Genomic DNA, 7,132 nt, shown 5'->3' on the forward strand with positions numbered 1-7,132 from the left:
TCAGCTTCAACCGATCTTTATCCACCAGACTTATTTCACAGCCATCCGCCTTGGCTTTTGTGAACGCGGTCATGGAACAATCATAGTAGCAATTATTAGATGGAATTTGGAAATCCAGAGGCATGGCATAACACGGTTTTTGTCCAAGTCAAGCAGAATTAATACTCCAAAATTAGGCACATAGTTTACAAGAAAATATACAAATGGTCGTAAGCGGAAACACATACTGGAAATGCATTGAAGATTAGTCTTTGTGTCAAAAACACGACAGTGGTTGATGGTGTGCACTGCGTCGCTAGTGGACTTGCACAGAGGGAAAGAAATCGACCAGAAGACTGAGCATACAACACGCCCACTGGCTTCCCGAACGTGTGCAGAAACGCGACGCTGAAGAGCTCACCAAATTTACCAGACCGAGTAACATACTTGTGAACCAAGTCACATAACTTATGCATTGTGTTTATTTCGGAAGGCTCACCGTCATTCTGACGAAACGAACACAAGTCAATCAATTCATCCTTCACTCATAGGCCTCACCGTAGGGCGAGTGGGCCATACACAGTCTACCATCGATGACTGCGGGATGAGTGTTTGACCAGATCGTGTTGTTTGAAGTCGAAAGCCGACGGCTATCGTATCGCACTGTGGTTAGGGAGATTTCACATCGTTCGAAGGATTGAGGCTTACCGTTTTTCCAATCTGACCAGTTCGTTTTGTGCATCAGTCTGTAAGTAAGCAACCGACAGAATACGTGATGGGAAACAAGTTGCCTTGTATGGATATTGTATGGGCCCGCCGACCCCAATATTCCGGTATCTACCGAATTTCCAAGGTGGTTGTAGGTGACCAAATGTAAGCAACCGACAGAATACGTGATGGGAAACAAGTTGCCTTGTATGGATATTGTATGGGCCCGCCGACCCCAATATTCCAACTGGTATCTACCGGAACAGTATAACGGTAATCTGCAACGCAAGACACCCATTTAGCTGATAAGGTGGGCACGATCTGCATCACCTATTCTGTCCTAACGAAATGTTCATCGTTTCCTCTCGCATCTATTTTGCCCGCATTTTGTTTTCCACTTGCACGGCATGTGTTATCTAATTTTGTCGAGCATGACTCTCTCCAGAATTGATTTCATGAGATTCAACTTGCATCAATGTTCGTTGCGTTACCAAGTAAATGATACTAATACGCCACTGAGTATGACGTCGCAAGCTACAGCACATATCGTTGAGCTAGTTCAAGGAATCAGTGAAGCATACAACGTCCTCATTGCTCCATCCAGTTCAACTCAGTTCTAACCATCTGCACGCAAGCCTCCACCCGATTCCAATGCCATCCATTCATTATTTCGCCAAACATCTTCATAGATCGTTGCACTATCTAGCCACAGCAATCCCCGATTCATTGCAGTGACAATATCTTGTAACAGAACGTCACCAAATGCGTCCCCTTCCCCCAGTAGGAAATTTCGGTTGCGCGCACCAAGTTCTGCGGTTGCTAAACCGTAGACGTTTGGTAAAATTGTCGTGAGTAAGCAAAATTCTTGCTATGACCTGGCATGCTAATAAACAAACACTGTATAACGTATACTGCCATAGCCCACAGAACAGATGGTGCGTTGGAATGGACTGTGGTGCATTTCAAAATGCACTCGTGGTGGGCACCTCATAGCCGCAATTGTACCACAATTCAATAATTCTCACGTACCAGTAACTTACCTGAATAACTTTGAACAAAAACAATCCAGTGGCACCTGTTCAAGATGAATGCAAATTGGCTTCAGACAAGTGAACGCACAACTGAACGACAGTACCTTGACTATTTCGATCCACTCGAGTACACGAGGCGTTGGAATGGACTGTGGTGCATTTCAAAATGCACTCGTGGTGGGCACCTCATAGCCGCAATTGTACCACAATTCAATAATTCTCACGTACCAGTAACTTACCTGAATAACTTTGAACAAAAACAATCCAGTGGCACCTGTTCAAGATGAATGCAAATTGGCTTCAGACAAGTGAACGCACAACTGAACGACAGTACCTTGACTATTTCGATCCACTCGAGTACACGAGCAGCATTCATGCTGATTCCATTCGAACATCACAATCTACACGAATTCACCAGTGTTTTGCGCATGTAGAAAATCCACAAAGCCAAAAAGAAGAGATTTTCTGGAGATGACTGATTTCGGTGTTAGGGGTTTTGCGGGAATTTTCAATGAGGTTGCCCGAAAGTACAGGGAAATCTTGCGGTCGAAGAACGTTGACTGCATAAACGGGTTTGTGTTTTGTAGACTGAGTATTCAAGGTAGGCAGCATGTGAATTTTATCACAGCCGATTATGAAGTCCTAAAGTGGGGCTGATGAAACCACAGGAATACACAGTTTTCGAACTTAAGTTAAGCAATTGGTGAAGTTACTGCAGATAGACCCACTGTCACAGTCTTCAAAGTATGTGAAACTTCCTTGTGAGAAGTTGTCACTCGAGGAGCCAGTCAATACCTGACCACGTGATGTAGTTTTCCGTTATCGACGAATGGGTGGCGTTGTGTCCCCATTGGTGAGTACTAATCACACTGCTAATCAGCCACTTTTGGCCAGACGGCTAAATGATCAACCACTGGTCGCGTTTGGAAACTCTTGTGGTTTCGTGAGATACGAAATGCTGAAGAATCTCAACAAGGAAGAAACAGCGATACACTGGTTCTCGGCACATCAGCATATATTGGCTAAACTGATAGGATGAAATCTCTACTGAATATCATTTAATCTTCCCACATTAATATGATCTAAAGGTTTTATTTTCAATTTCGTCTGTGTATGTTTGATTTCCGTTTGCGGCGTTTGTGTGACTTGAGGAACCGAATTTTGTGCGCGATAAGTCCACTCCCAAAAACTTAAGCCATTTGGTCGTAGAAAGGACGAAAACAACCAAGTAGCTGCGCCATATTTGTAGAGGTAATTGATTCCGGTGTTGGGGCAGTTTAAGGGAATAGTTAATAATTATGACCAGAAAGGAGAAGAAACCATGTAGTCCAAGAACATTCACTGAATAAATGGGTCTGGGTTTTGTAGACTGGGTGAAAATGATTAATTGATGATTCACTCCACAAAATTTCTAAGCTAGACAGAATGTCAAATTGGTCATGAACGGACGAAATCGGCAAACGTGGGAAATAACGGAATTTTGGCTTCCCAGGCAATTCAGCTGATGTGAAACTGCTTGGTTGTTTATGCAAGACACCTGGTAGTGTCCAGACCTTGTATCCGCTGACAAGTATGTCTGATTAGTTCTAGGCCTGACGACGATGCCGTGGAGGAACTCGAATTGGAGATATAAGTCTCCTGCTGTGGTTTGACAGCGAAATTCCAACGTGACTTATTGAAAAGTCCATAAAACCACCTTTATTAATGCTGACGAACGAAGGGTGTCCCAGCATAAAACGACTTGATTTACATACTATAGTTTGGACGGCCTTTAGCAGCGCTTCGTATCCCAAAGGGCGTGATACTTCAGGGCTTTTCCGGATGGATACAATTAATGCCTCATAGTCATCAAGAAATTAGAAACGTCACGTGATCAACCACGTTGTCATAATTCTGTGCTAAAAACCGTTGGTTATTCGATTAAAATACCATTGAACACAAAGTAGACACTTAAACCGGATTCCGTTCCTTCGTATACGACCGGCAATTCGAAAACACAATGTAATTCTTCCCATATTACAACTAAATTCCATGCTCCTGAAGCATAATTTGTTGCACAAGTTAACTCGCAACCACAGTAAATTCATACTCATTTTGTCCTGCCCTGGTCTGCATTAGCAAGCTCAATTTCCAACGCTCAGTACACCTCAGTCAAAGTCAATTCCTTTACAGAAAACGAATGGTAATTCCGGGAGAAACATAAATTCTCACACATATATATACCCTGTTATGAGAGGAAAACTAGCCGAGAGAGTTCGTGGGGGTGTAAAATTAACCTACAACTGATAATCGGTCACCCTGTCTGAAGCCAACCTTAGAGTGGTACAGTTTCACCGCCTTCTTCATATGATGGAATCCAGGTGATGCATTCATTAAACCTCTCGTCAATTTGGACTCACTCAAAACTCCATGGTAGCTACATGCGTCCGTTGGCGCCTCCGTGATGCTCAGTAGTCAACAATTTGAGCATGGAGAATATATTATTAATACATTCGTTAAATCAGATCCCAACGTTGGTGGACGATTTAAATGCATCCAAGAAAAAATGAAGTGATAACAGTGAAATCGTCAATCCACTGAAATTCAAACAGCCAACCAGCGCAAAATATAAGTAAAACGAACCTTTCCTCACCTGCTTTTGAGCCATCATATCGTGTGCCAACAGGCGGAATGAAGAGCTTATCGATTCGAGAAATACTCTCATTTGCAAATCAATTTGGTTTTCACGAGAGACACAACTGAATCTCTCGTTTGTGATATTCTACAACTAAATGTGCTGCACACGGGCCGCCTCATGATTCAGTAGCTACGATAGTCGAGATATCGCGATACATGTATAGGCGTGTAGACGTAATTCCGGTAGGTATGAAAAACCTCCATTAGTCGGATGTCTCAGGAAGCTCAAGGGATATGGGAAGGCGAAAATTGCGTAGTAATCAGATCTCATGGAAGCTAAAAAATCAATTCTAATGAACTTAGTTAAAACGTAGCTTTATCAGGATCGTAGCACAGAAAAAAATTTGGTCTTGCGGGAGACCCAACTAGCACCCAGCTGTATCGATCATTTTATGGATTTTCAGCAACTCATAGGGTTTCAATCAACTAGAAAAAAATCTACCGATTGTTTAACTAGCTCTTCTGAAACAATACTCACAAGGTTGCTGAAAACTCTTCCACAGCCCACGACCGGTTTTACCCTTCTTGGGGCTCATCAGGTAGGCTCCTTAGGAAATCACGTGATGTCATTTGCATATCGATTTGATTTTGACGGAAGTCTGACTTGGAGCCCAGATGAATGTCTCGTTTGCGATTCAGCAACACGGTAACCTTGGCCGAGGTGTGTGCTGGTTTGATGAGGTGGCAACGTGGGTCTTCCGGTTTACCAACTTACTCTCTGTGGAAGCAGGCCCCTCAGTTTGTTTTGCTCGAATACAGACTTCTCCGCATCACTATGTTAAATCGATGGTTCTAGTGCCAAACTCACGAAGGTGACCAAAAACGTGTGGCCGTTTTGGCTCTCTTATCCTCCAGCGGAAACTGATGTTCTTCCAGAAATCCAACAAGCATTTCACCATTTAGAATGGCATATCGGTTTTGCCACGTTGGTTCAGAGTGCTTATAATCTACACTCAACTGATCAGTACTGCCCTATAGACTGCGAAATTGGCCAAAGTGGCTCTCTCATGGCTTGAGTATCATGTGTCAAATTACGAGGCGGCGGTTCAACAGCTGTAAGTCAATCATCGTGACCTGACCCACTCGACAAAAACACATTTGTGTGGCTGGTAATCTCTGAATAGTCTTCATAAAGGAAAGTACTCACTAGGTTGCCGAAAACACGTAAGCAACTTTGTGAGTAGTTTCCTTTATGAAAATATACTGCGATATCTCGAATATCGTGCTAACTGAATCATGAGGCGGCCTGTGCGCAGCACATTCAGTTGTAGAATATCACAAACGAGAGATTCAGTTGAGTCTCTTGTGAAAACCAAATTGATTTTCAAGTGGGTTTATTTCTCGAAAGCAGTCCAATTCGGGTTCAAGTAGAAAATTAGATTGATGGAACCTCGGAACCTCGCGCCTACCTGACGAGCCGCAAGAAGGGCGAAACCGGTCGTGGGCTATCGAAGAGTTTTCAGCAACCTTGTGAGTAGTTTCTTTCACGAAAAACAGTCTTTTTTCAAATACGTAAAATCCTAATGAGCTCAAACGCAGAATTGGTGGAAATAGTAAGAAATAATCCAACGAAACTGATGACCATGTATCAATGGCTTGTCGAAAGCCGTTCCTTTTGAACTGTCATTTCGCCATCCGAAATATCACCCTCTAATTCTGTTGAGTAAACGGACCAATTAACTCTATATGTCTAATTTCACCATCAAACTAGTAATGCTTTATCGCAGCCAGCGTTTTATTCGGGAAAATCACAACGAATGTGTTTACTTCTCCAGTAGGAATCTGATAGATGAGCTGTTCTCGGATGCCTTCGATTCGTCGATTAGAGGCAAATCAAAATTTGCTTTCAGTGAGCTGGAAACAATGTCCAACATACCGTGGTCTACAATCACCGGTAATCTAACTCAGGCACGACTTGTTCATGTCTAATCATTTACTGAAGCTTCTGGGATATGCCAAACTCTAACTTTGCATTCCGTTGAGCCATTCAGTTTCTCCTATACAGTGCAGCCACCCGAGAACGCAGTCTTATCCCACAGTTTCAGTCGCTCTGCGCACGGTCAGACGTTTAACCGTGAGATGATGAGGATGCGTTAGGTGCGTCCACACTCCATGTCTCAGTGACAAACAGCTGTCGACTCAATTACCGTGTGCATGATAAGCGTACGCGCTCGTCCGCAACAGGTAACTTTATATGACTCACTGGAACGAACGAACGAAGCCGAACCTCATATCCATGCGATCCGTATCCTAACGGTCGTCCACACTGGAGTTTCAGGGGTACAATCTAAAAGAGACGTACATTCTTGAAAATCGATTGCACTTAAACGATTTACCCTGAGAAAAATCAAAATTATCTCAATGGTAGAACACCGTACCTCACTTACGTAAGACAAATTGAGCTTTCATTAGTTTCTATGTCGTGAGGCTGAAAATAAAACAGCATTCCAGTGTGTCAACAGATACGAATGTGGTCAGCTGGTGGCTTGACCCTGGATTGTTTCACGAATCACCTCTGAGTCGAAGCAAACGAGGAAACCGAATCAAATTCAATCAATTCAAATGATTCAAGACAACTGGCCGCTGTCAACACACTCCTCATCTGCCATCTGTCAACTGCTGTCTACAACTTTATAGTTAAGTCGAATTATTTGCGGTTTCAGATAAACACCTTTGATCAAAGGTTGCGCATCCTAGTGAGCAGTAAGTCTCCAACTTTGTTTTATAGGCGCATAAAA

Source organism: Opisthorchis viverrini (assembly GCF_000715545.1).
Source record: "Opisthorchis viverrini unplaced genomic scaffold opera_v5_372, whole genome shotgun sequence".
NCBI classification, from domain to species: Eukaryota; Metazoa; Platyhelminthes; class Trematoda; order Opisthorchiida; family Opisthorchiidae; genus Opisthorchis; species Opisthorchis viverrini.